Below are 12,470 nucleotides of genomic sequence, written 5' to 3'. Positions count from 1 at the left end.
GAAGCACTGAAACACATGAAAAGACAAGACAGGCAATACAATAAGTGGTGATGCTGAGCAGAAGTAAAAAGTAATCACTGTTCCTGCTGAATGTTTCCTACATCTCACTCACTCATTATAAATGGGCTTTAGGAAGGATAATTCACTGGCTAGGTGTCTACCTCTCCTATTGCCTGCTGAAGTCCCAGCCTTCCAGACTTCAGTATGTGCACAATGCTGCTCCCTGCCTTCTCACATGTTCAGAAGCATGAATGCGTCACCTCAGTCCTTTTCCAGCTCCACTGGCTTCTCATCCATTTCAGGAGCCAGGCTGAAATTGCCTTCCTAGTTTCAAAACCTGCCTCATGGGCTTGCTCTTGTCTCTCTTGTCTCTCCACTGCCCTTTGACTCCCACTGTTGGTCAGCACTGGCCTCCTCTGTCCCTCCACACAGTCTCCTCCCTGTAGGCACAAGGGCCTTCTCCCCTGCAGTTTCTGCCATGAAGAACACATCTCCCGTTCTTTTCAAACCTCAGCTGCGAACACATTCTTTCTCTCTTTCCCACACATCCCAATCTTGCTCTCCCTCGGCTGTTGTTTGTTCCGTCACTCGGTAATTGTCCTACTACCATCATTTTGCTGCGGGGGAAACTGAGGCACAGAAAGCTCATGTGGTTTGCCCAAGGTCACCTCAGCAGGTCAGCAATAGAGATGGAAATAAGCCTCCTCCCCTCTTCATCCCCAGTTCCATATCTCCGCTATAACCCCAAGCTTTCTTTTCTCTCTGTTACAGGACACGCAGCTAAGAACACATTAGTTAAGGTTATCCTTCACTTCCCATTAGAAGACCCTGTTTCTAATTGCTTATAACTTTGCCAAACTTTTAAGAGTTTAGGCTGAAATATACTGGGGAAAGTTTCAGCACGAACACTTCAGCTGCTCTGAGAAGGAGATTGGGGACAAAAATACAGTGTTTTGCCCACATTCAAAAAATTCTTACAATCATTTGATTGAGAGCCTCTAGTGCCTCCATGCTTTGGAGCAGGGGCTTGGACTTCGGCAGGGGGTCACCCTGGTGTCAGGGATGTGCCTTTGAATGTGATCATGTACAGGAACTCCTCACTTAACATTGTAGTTATGTTCCTGAAAAATGCAACTTTAAGCGAAACGATGGGAAGCGAATCCAATTTCCGCATAAGAATTAATGTAAATGATGGGGTTAGGTTCCAGGGAAATTTTTTTCACCAGACAAAAGACATATATATATATACACACACACACACACACACACACACACACACACACACACACACACACACACACACACACACACACACACACACACACACACACACACACACACAGTATAAGTTTTAAACAAACAATTTAATACTGGTACACAGTGATGATGATTGTGAAGCTTGGTTGAGGTGGAGGAGTCAGAGGGTGGGATATTTCCCAGGGAATGCCTTACTGCTAAATGAACTAGCAACTGACTGAGCCCTCAAGGATTAACTCTCACAACACTCTACAAGGCAGCAGAAAAGGAGGAAGAGCAGACAGAGACACACACCCTGTGTGTGAGAGAAAAAATGCACATTTCCCCTTAACTCGCCACTTAACTCGCTCCTACCGCTGCAGGATTAGTGCAGTTATTCTTAGCAGAAGTGACATTCGCAATAACCATAGTCTATTAACATATTTAAACACTAGTCCCTGCCCATGCTAGGAGATACACAAGGAACCTCTCTATACTATGCAATGCTGCTGACTCACGTTTGCCCTAAAGCAGTCACGGCGCCGGATCAACAGCTGCAGCTCCCCCCGTCGACTCCGCTACCGCCGCTCACCCTGGTGGAGTTCCAGAGTCGACGAGAGTGCATTTGGGGATCGATATATATCTATCCCTGATAAATCGATCGCTACCCGCCGATCCGGCAGGTAGTGTAGACATACCTTAATTCTCTGAACGGCATTGTCCAAAGAATAATAGGATGTTAGACAATCCAGCATGGTCCCAACAGCTGGCCCTGAAGTGATAGTCAAAGGAGAATCCTAGACAATAGTTAGAATAAACACACAAGTGAGGGATCCCAGAAGCCCTTACTCAGGTAAATTATCCTTACTGTCCTGGGCGATCCTACTGACTGTCATGAGATTATCTCTGTACTAGGACTTCTCAGGCATGACCTGCTTTGAAGAATTGGGCATCACAATTGGAAATGGAAAAATCTAATTTATACCTTGCTCAGAACTGTCAAGTCATACTCCTTAGTTGTTTGGAATGTCAGAATTTCAGATGGACAATGTCATTTATGATTCATTCTAGTCAATATTTGTTCAGGCATCACCTAGAAACTCATCCCTGGCTCTAAACACCAGCAAGTTTCTCTGTCTTGTCATTTACAGCACTATATCTGTGGATGGATAAGAGTTCTTGGACTCCTGCTTTTATTACATCCATTAAACAGTTGGCTATAGCTGTCTGTGATATAACAGAAAAGGTAAGAGAACAGATGTTGTCAGACACTACAGATAAGCAATACTGGTATTCGTCATCTACCATATGTCACCATTAATAGAGTATGTAGTTTAATGCCTTTCATAGAAAGCTATGAATAACCTGACAATGAATGCAATAAAAACAGGAGTCTGGGGAAATGTACCTGCCATTATATAATGAAACCAATAGCAACAAAACAGCAAGAGATCTCTAGCCACTGTATCTGTATGTTAACAGGGTTACCTTCATCCTCCCAGTCCCTTCCCATCTACACCTCTACCTCGATATAACGCGACCCGATATAACACGAATTCGGATATAACATGGTAAAGCAGTGCTCCGGGGGGGGAGGGGGGGCTGTGCACTCTGGTGAATCAAAGCAAGTTTGATATAACGCGGTTTCACCCATAACAAGGTAAGATTTTTTGGCTCCCAAGGACAGCGTTATATCAAGGTAGAGGTGTATTTATTAAAGCAACTTGTCTTACATTAGATTATAAACACTTTGGGGGCAGGGGTGATGTCGTCTGATACATTTGTACAGCACCTAACTAGTGGGGTCCTGATCGGCGCTTTTGGACATTACTGCAATACAAGAAATAAACAGCAACTGGCCAGTTTCAGTGTTACAAACTAATCCTCAGTGTCTGACAGCATTTGAGGGCAAAGTTTGAGAGATTTCCAAGTCACACATGAGAGAGACAGACAGTGTCCTACCGGCGAAACGGCTACAAACGTGTCAGAAATTGGTTCCAAATCAATTAGCATATGAAGAACTTCAGCTTTCTGGTTTTGCTTATTTTGGGGCATGACAAAACCCTTTTTTTATGAAGCAGCGTGATCTTCAGAGCTATGCTTTTGGGGAGGGTGATGTAACGTGGACAAATCACACCCTGTGTAAGAAGCATGCCCTCTAACCCCATCTCGCTTAACTGACTGTCAAGCCAAAGAGATGCACAGCAGGACAGATGGCGGAACTGGACGGATGGTTTTGACCTGACAAATCAGCTGCATGGATGAGCGCCGGGGCTTTTAAAGGCAGATGATAATGGTAGCAGGGCCAGCTCTAGGCACCAGCGTTCCAAGGGGCGGCACTTCTCAAGGGGCGGCACTCCAGCCCTTTGGAGGCGGCTCTTTTTATTTTTATTTTATTTTATATTTTTTTTGCTTTGGGGCTGCAAAAAAATCTGGAGCTGGCCCTGAATGGTAGAAATGTTGGGCCAAATCCTCAGTGGCTGTAAATGGATGTAGCTCCATTGACTCCGCTGCTGTTTTACATCAGCTGAGGGTGCATAGTGAATGCTAACACACTCCAAGTGCATGAGAGCTTCAGCTTTAAAAATGTTCCCATGCTAACTATATATACACATTAATATATATAGTGTATTTTATATTATATATAATATATACAGTGTGTGCGTACGTCTATATATATGGTGTGTGCATATATACTCTCTCGATTATATTATAAACCTTGCCAAGATTTTACATCAACAGAGCCACAATTAACACAAAGCTGAATGTGGAACCGTAGTATCCTGGAGGGGATGGCCCTGCTGCTCCCACTGAAGACAAGGAGAGTCTGGGCACTAGCTTCAATCGTCGTAGAAGCAGGATTATCCCTACCCTGTTAGATCAGGTATGTCAGTGAGGCAGTTGTTTCCATACCACATGGGCATTTCACCAAAGTGGCAATACCAGCATTACTGGGAAAGAGGGGGGTAGCTTACGTGAATTGTTAATACTGCTGATTACACGTAGAGTGCCCTGCTGCAGATGTTCATTTCTGTATATCAGCATAAATTCTACTGCATCCCAGAATTCAGTAACTCGGGAATATGAATTCTGTTATCCCAAACTACGCTCAAAATAATCTGAACAATTTAACATCAGTGCACTTACAGAAAGCTTATTGGGCAAGAGATTTTGAAAAACAGCAAAGGAAATTTGTGGGCAAACATGTTAAAATAACGGTCTTTGTTTTATTTAAATCAATGGAACACAAAGATCATTTATTGCTGTTACTTCAGCCTTATAGTGTTATCATCACTCCATGCTGTGCTTAGAGGAATCATAAATCAGGATGTGATGACAACAGGATGATGATTGTTATTAAACATACCATCATAGAAGTGCATGATGCTTTACAGAAAATAAAAAACAGAAAAGATCTCTATCCAGATTTTACAAAGCCTATGTATTAATAGAATTTCCTGAGGTTTCTTTAGTTCAAACCATCACCTGCTTTCCTGGAGACCTAAGATCCAAAAGCTGACACTGACTATAAATAAAAATGAAAACTGACCAGTTTTGTTTCAGTAGCCAAACTGAGAAAAATGCAAAAGTAAGGAAATCAAAGAAATTGTGCAAAGTAAATTAGATGCTTAAAATTCTGTTTCAATCGTTTAACATGTTAGTCATATGAATGAGGAAAATTTAAAACTATAGTCCAAATCACACTTGCCTTACTGTTTATGAATTGAGAATGATCTCAAAACCAATCCAATTCCATATAAAAGACGTATGCAATTCCCACTTGCTGCAATGGAGTGAATTAAGATTTGAGTTTCATTTCTTCTAAATGTCCTATCTAATCGTCTGTGGCTTTCAGCCATATCCTGAGTGTTACTTTAATAACTTGGAGTGTCACTGTTATTTATAATGCATGGAACAAGCAGTGTCTACAGGATGCTCTACAGAACCCATAGGAGCCCAAACAGAGCCTGTTTTTCTAATGTTTCCTGTAAAAATAAAATATTAAAAAAAAAAATCCCTGATTTCACCCAGTGGGCCAAATTGCCCTACATCATCCCAGTGTACAGTAAAGCTAGAGCTAAACCCTTGACTCTAAAGGAAATAGTGCAGATTTATGTTGACATAACTGAGGGCAGAATTTGGTCCAGAACTGTTTGAAGAGCCGTTCTGAAAGATCATCAAAAATAGAAACTGCAGGGGAACTCCTGCTCTGTAAAACTTCTCCTAAATTCCTAGGGACTTCAACATGCAAACCTGATTTACCGGGGTCGCATTCAAATACTAGGATGATGGGCACTAAAGAAAACCCTCAATAATGGATTTACAAATAATGACAATTCACTTCCATTTTCTACAGTCTAATGACAAACAGGAACATAATAATAAGAAATAAAAATGATATCACTTGCACAGCAATCCCTGGGCTTATTTTCATGTTCATTCATGTATGAATGAAACCCAAAGGGCAGGTTTCTTAAGTAATTTCCAGACTCTCAACTTTGGCAAAGTTTTCTTTCCCACCTAAAAGACTAACAATAGTTTGTGTAGAAGTGAAAGAGTCCATCCTCTTCCAAATGGGTTTTATTTTAAGGTAGTTTTAAAAATATTTGCCTTTCCTGATAATGACGGGTTCACCTTCCCCATTTGTATTTGATTGTGTGTGTGTGTGTGCATGCGTCAGCTGAGTGTGTCTGAGTGATCTTGCTGAGTGTGTTTCAGTGTGTGAGCTGGCTGAGTTCATCTCTGTAAATATGAGTGTGAGCTTGCTAAGTGTGCATGTGTGTCTGTGTGAGATTGCTGAGTGTGTGAGTTTGCTAAGTGTGTGTGAGTGAATATGATTGTGTACTCCTGTTCAGTGTGTATCCCACTGTATCTGTGTGGTCCTTCTGAGTGTGTCTGTCTACAAGTGTGTGTGCTTGATGAGTATGTCTCTGTGAGTTTGCTGAGTCTGATGGTGTGTATGTGTTTGTGGGAGCTTGCTGAGTGTGAATGAATATGAGTGAACGTGTGTGTGTGTGTGTGAACATGAGTTTGTGCTCTTGCTGAGTGTCTCTCTCTATCTGTGCGGGCTTGCTGAGTGTGTCAGCAGGTATGTGTTTCTCTCAGTGATCTTGCTGAGTGTGCGTGAATGAATGAGTGTGGGAGTGAACGTGAGTGTATGTTCTTGCTGAGCGTGTCTGTTAATTTTGTAAACATGAGTGTGAGCTGCTGAGGGTGTCTGTGTGTGAGCCAGCTCACACTCACATTGAGGGTGTCTCTGTATCTGGGTGCTCTTGCTGAGGGTGTCTGTGTGTAACGTGAGTGTGAGCTGGCTGAGGGTGTTTCTGTATCTGTGTGCTTTTGCTGAGCATGTCTGTGTGGAATATGAGTGTGAGCTGGCTGAGGGTGCCTGTGTGTGAACACAAGTGTGAGCTGGCTGAGGGTGCATGTGTGGAACATGAGTGTGAGCTGGCTGAGGGTGTCTGTTGTGAGCCAGCTCACACTCATGTTGAGAGTGTCTCTGTATCTGGGTGCTCTTGCTGAGGGTGTCTGTGTGTGAACATGAGTGTGAGCTGGCTGAGGGTGCCTGTGTGTGAACATGAGTGTGAGCTGGCTGTGTCTGTGTGTGAAGATGAATGTGAGCTGGCTGTGTCTGTGTGTGAACACAAGTGCGAGCTGGCTGTGTCTGTGTGTGAAGATGAATATGAGCTGGCTGTGTCTGTGTGTGAACACGAATGTGAGCTGGCTGAGGGTGAAGATGAATGTGAGCTGGCTGAGGGTGTCTGTGTGTGAACACAGGTGTGAGCTGGCTGAGGGTGCCTGTGTGTGAATATGAGTGTGAGCTGGCTGAGGGTGGATGTGTGTGAAGATGAATGTGAGCTGGCTGAGGGTGCCTGTGTGTGAACACAAGTGTGAACTGGCTGAGGGTGTCTGTGTGTGAACACGAGTGTGAGCTGGCTGAGGGTGGAGGTTGTGAATGAGTGAGTCTTGGCTGACGGAGGCGTGGTGCCTCAGTCTATGTGTGAACATAGTTGAGGTGGCTGAGGGTGTCGGTGTGAAAGATTGGAAAAAAGGGTTTTGGGGGGAAAAGTTGGGCTGAGGGGAAGATGAAATGTGAGCTGGCTGAGGTGCCTGTGTGTGAACAGAGTGTGAGCTGGCGATGGTTGTGAAGATGAATGTGAGCTGGCTTGGGGCTGTGTGTGAACATCAATGGTGGCTGTGTGTGGTGTGAAAGATGATTGAGCTGGCCTGGGTTCTGTGGTGTGACACAAGGTGGAGCTGGCTGAGGGTGAAGATGATGTGAGCTGGCTGAGGTGTCCTGTGTGTGAACACAGGTGGTGACTGGCTGGAGGGTGTGGAATATGTGGAGCTGGCTGAGGTGATCGTTGTGAATGAATGGATGCGAGGTGGCTGTGGAACAAGTGTCGCTAGGGTTCTGTGTGTACCTGGAGGGTGGGTTGTGTGTGAAGATGACGATGTGAGCTGGCTGAGGGAGTCTGAATGGGATGTCTATGTTAATGAGTGGGCTGAGGGTTTGTGGTTGAAGTGCAGTGTGACTGCTAGGAAGATGTGCGCTGGCCTGAGGGGTCTGTGTGTGAACATGAGTGTGAGCTGGCTGAGAGTGAAAGAGTGTGAGTCTGGCTTGCGGGTGTGTGATGCAGAACGACGACTGTGAGCTGCTGAAGGAAGATGAATGTGAGCTGGCTGAGGGTGTGTGTGTGCGGAACACGAGTTGTGAGCTGGCGAGGGTGAAGAAGTGTGGCGGGGCGAAGGTTCTGTGTGTGTAACACGAGTGGAGCGGCTGAGGTGAAGATGAGTGTGAGCGCGAGGGGTGTGTGTGCGGAAACACGAGTGGAGCTGGCTTGAGTGAAGATGAGTGTGAGCTGCGAGGGTTGTGTGGTAACACGATTGTGAGCTGGCTGAGGGTGTCTGTGTGAACACGAAGTGTGAGCGGCTGCAGGGCGAGAGATGAGTGTGAGCTGGCTGAGGTGCCTGTGTGTGAACACGAGGGAGCTGGTGAGGGTAAATATGAGTGTGAGCTGCTGAGGTTGTCGTGTGTTCCACACAGTGTTGAGCGGGCGAGGTGAAGATGAGTGTAGCCTCGGCTGAGGGTGTTGTGTGTGAACACGAGTGGGAGCTGCTGAAGGTGCTGTGTGTGATACAGCAAGTGAGCTGGCTGAGGTGACGATGAGGTGAGCTGCTGAGGGGGTGTGTGTGTGAATACGAAGTGTGAGCTGGCTGAAGGGTCTGTAGTGAACTGACGTGAGTCTCTGAGGGTGAAGATGAGCCGTGAGCTGGCTGAGGGTGTGTGTGGCAACACGAGTGTGAAGCGGCTAGGTAAGATGAGTGTAGCTGGCTGAGGGTCTGGTGCGGAATCACGAGTGGTGAGCGGCGAGGGTGAAGATGACGTGAAAGCCGGCTGCAGGTGTGGTGGCGAACACGAGTGGAGCTGGCCTGAGGTGAAGATGAGCGTGAGCTGCGCTGAGGGTTGGTGCGGAACACGAGTGTGAGCCTGGCTGAGGGGAAGATGAGTGTGAGCTGGCCTGAGGTGTGTGTGTGCCGGAACCACGAGTGTGGCTGGCTGAGGTAAGATGAGTGGTGTGTGTGGTGAACATGAGTGGGCTGGCGAAGTGTCTGAGTGAACATGAGTGTAGCTGGCTAGGTAAGAGGAGCGGAGCTGGCTGAGGTTTGTGTGTGTGGAACACGAGTGGGAGCTGGCTGAGGGTGAAGATGAGCGTGAGCTGGCTGAGGGGTGGTGTGCGAACACGAGCGTAGCTGGCCGAGGGTGAAGATGAGCGTGACTGGCTGAGGGTGTGTGTGTGCGGAACACCGATGTGAAAGCTGGGCTGAGGGTGAAATGAGTGTGAGCTGCTGAAGGGGGTGTGTGTGCGAACACGAAGTGTTGAGCTGGCTGCAGTGAAGATAGTGGTGTGTGTGTGTGAATCACGAGTGTGTAGCCGCCTGGGGCCCTTTAAAAGGTTCCTGTATGTGAACATGAGTGTGAAGCTGGCTGAGGTGAAGATGACGTGGAGCTGGCTGAGGGTGAAGAAGGAGCGGAGCTGGCTGGAGGGGGTGTGTCGGAACACGAGTTGAGCTGGCTGACAGGGTGGATGTGCGTGTTTGCCGTAACGCGCAATGAGCCGTGCCCGTTGCCCATCCCCCCACCCCCGGTCCCGCGGCAGAGCAAGCCGCGGGACTCCGGCGGAACGTCGGGTCCACCTCACAAATCTCTCTCGGACACCACCCGTCCTCCATACTGCAGCCGCCAAGAGCGCGCGGCTGGCCTTCTCTCAGCGCGCGCCATAGCTCGGGCCCAGCTGCCCCGGCCGGCGGAGCCGCGCCCCGGCTCCCGGCGAAAGCCCTCAGCCCCCAGCATGATCCGGGTCCGCCGCGCCGCGCCGCTCGCCGCTGCTGCTGCACCGAGCCCGGCTGCTGCCAGCGCCTTGGCTGCTAAGATGGTGTCAAATGACATTCTCCAGCCGTGCCGCCTGCGCGCCCTGCCCGCCCCCGGGCTGAGGGCTCCTCCCCAGCCAGACCTGCAGAGACGCCCCCAATCCCCCACCGCCTGCACCGCCCTCAGGAGCAGAGCCCCCCACTGCTGGCCCAGCGAGGCCTTGCTCGGGGGGGGGGGCTGCGAAGGGGCCCAGTAGTCGTGGGTCACCCTCCTCCCCCCGCCAGGAGCCAAAGAAATCAGGAACCCCAAGCAGGCGCCCTAGACAGACACCCCTGGAGAGCTTAGCCCTGTCCAACAAGGCCTGTGCCCAGCCAAGCTGGGCTGCCCGCATGGAAGGATTCAATTTTTACTGGTAAATGTCGGTAACTGTTGATTTCCCTGTACCCAAAACGGGAGGGAAAATATTTCCATCCATAATAATTGCAATGTACAGACAGAAAAATGCTGTGTCCCAAACTTATTAACGTTTGATTTAAGGACATGCTATGGGCTAGTGTACACAACCGCTTAAAAAGTGACGTTGCTCAGGGGTGTGAAAAAACCACCACCCGCAGTGACATAAGTTACATCAACTTAAAGCAATGTCCACACTGCAATATGCTGGCGGGAGACACTCTCCTGCCAGTGTAATTTCCGCCTCTCGTTGAGGTGGAGTAAGACAGGAGAGCACTCTCCGGTCAACATGATGCGTCTTCACCAGACGGGCTACATCGGCTCCGCTTTAGCGTGGTCATGAAGACAAACGCTTTGTCTGTTTTGATGTGGGAGGTTGGCAATTTGGTGTTTTAAGGATTATACACATCAACGTCTACCTGTCGGGAAAGAATTGTTGCCTGACAGCTTCCTCATTATTTCCCGCAACTGTGACAATGTAAATCAACAAAAATGCTTAAAAATAAACACCCGGATTTTCTGTCGAAATGATAAAGAAATAAAAATTGGATTCTGCCAAGCATATTCATATGCGTTCTATTTTGCGTCTGAGTCCGCTGTCAGAGCCCAGTACCCCATTCATATCCCCGGCACTTCTGGGCTTGCTGCGGCAGTTATGAATGTAAAAAAATTGCTTGAGCCCCAGCACGTCTTTCATTACAAATTAAGCATGGCACTAGAACTGGGTGAATGTTTTTGTCCAAAACTTTATTTTGGTGAAAAATGTAGGTTTGGTGACTCTGAAATTTCACCAAATTGTTTCAATCAAAAAGAAAAAAAAATCAGAGACCATCAAAATGTTTTGGTTAGCCTTTTTCTAAACAAAACGTGGATTTTTTGGTTTTAAATGTTTGGTTTCAAAGCTGTCTTTAATTTCATTTTATTTTAAAAAAGCCACTTTAAATGGTTGAAATTGCAATGAAGCCTTTTGTTCTTGTTGAAATGAAACGTTTTGTTTGACCCAAAACAATTTTTTTGGATTTTCTGATTCACCAAATATTTGGAAAAATTCATATTCGGTCCCAGAATTGCTGTGTACAGTTGCTCTTGCCACATATCATCTCAGAGGTCAATGATGGGCCAAATAACCCTGTAGGATAGGCTGCGTTGATGCTTGGCTAAGAGACCTCTAGGGAATAATGTAGTGCTGCAAGTACTGGTGATTCAGTAGGTAATCTCTGCATCAATACCCCTGTTTACTGTAAGGGGATACTCTGCTAATGGAGGTCATTAACGATCCAGGGCACTTTTTGGAAGAACAAGGTTGTTAACCCGTGTCCTGGCCAAATCACAGCTGGTGATTACATGGTACCTCCCTAAATTGCCTCAGCAGTTTCCGTTAGATATGGAATCTTCACTTCCTATCCCAAACTGTTGAGCAGTGCTGCTGTATGCTGTTAATTGCCATCACAGAGGTGGCTGCATTTCAATGGGGGATTAAATCATTTCTTTGGAGAGTTTGTATAGTAGCTCATAAATCATTTTAGAATCCTTCAAGATACCAAACCATCATGCCTTATTTAAATCTGGGGATTTGAATTCACCTCCCAACCCCAGTATTCAAAAGGGTTTGGATTCAAGGTCCTGCTTTTGACCTATTTCTAGTTACACCCCCCACGGCAAAATGTTGAAAAATCTGCAGCCCTGTTGCTTCCTCCAACTTTTCCCCAATGGGGCTATTTACTGGAAGAGATCACATGAATTCCTATTTTTGCCTGTCTTCTCACAATATCTCTTCTCCCCCATATCTTCTTTATGTTTCTTCCTCTTTTTGTCTAAGAAAATTCTTAAAACAGAATTCTAAAACTCAGCCACACTGCAGTCCGGCCAGACCCTCTCTGGTGGCTGTAACATTCCTTGTCATTGCCCGGAAGATGAGCTTCAGGAAGGACATGGACTAAGGTGAGGGAAGAGTTAGGAGATGTATTTGGAAAAAGGCAAATATAGAGCCCATCTTTAAAAAAGGGAAGAAGGCGAACTCGGGGAACCGCAGACCGGTCAGCCTCACCCCAGTCCCTGGAAAAATCGTGGAGCAGGTCCTCAGGGAAACCATTTTGAAGCACTTGGATGAGAGGAAGGTGATCAGGAACAGTCAACATGGATTCACCAAGGGCAAGTCATGCCTGACCAACCCAATTGCCTTCTATGATGAGATAACTGGCTCTATGGATATTGGGAAAGCCATGTGTCACGGAGTCCCCGGGCGATGCTCTGGAACTGCTCCCCACCAAGCCAGTCAGGACTTTGGGGAGCCTCCTCTCCCTTGGAGCAGACTTGTTCAGGGCAAGAAGCTCACACGTCTTCACCTCCTGGGTCTCTCCTTGGAGCATTCAGCATCCTCTGCCCCTCCGTGGGCTTCCCACAGCGA

At 47.0% G+C, this 12,470-nt stretch overlaps 1 protein-coding gene across 1 annotated transcript in view; it reads right to left on the bottom strand.

The window, feature by feature from the left end:
* Positions 1–12,470, bottom strand: part of PLEKHO2 (pleckstrin homology domain containing O2) — a 115,104-nt gene that overhangs the window by 23,520 nt on the left and 79,114 nt on the right. The window lies entirely within an intron of this gene.

This window comes from Chelonoidis abingdonii, chromosome 9, assembly GCF_003597395.2.
Source record: "Chelonoidis abingdonii isolate Lonesome George chromosome 9, CheloAbing_2.0, whole genome shotgun sequence".
NCBI lineage: Eukaryota > Metazoa > Chordata > Testudines > Testudinidae > Chelonoidis > Chelonoidis abingdonii.
Note: the sequence above shows the minus strand (reverse complement) of the source record. Positions and strands in the feature narration are given on the sequence as shown.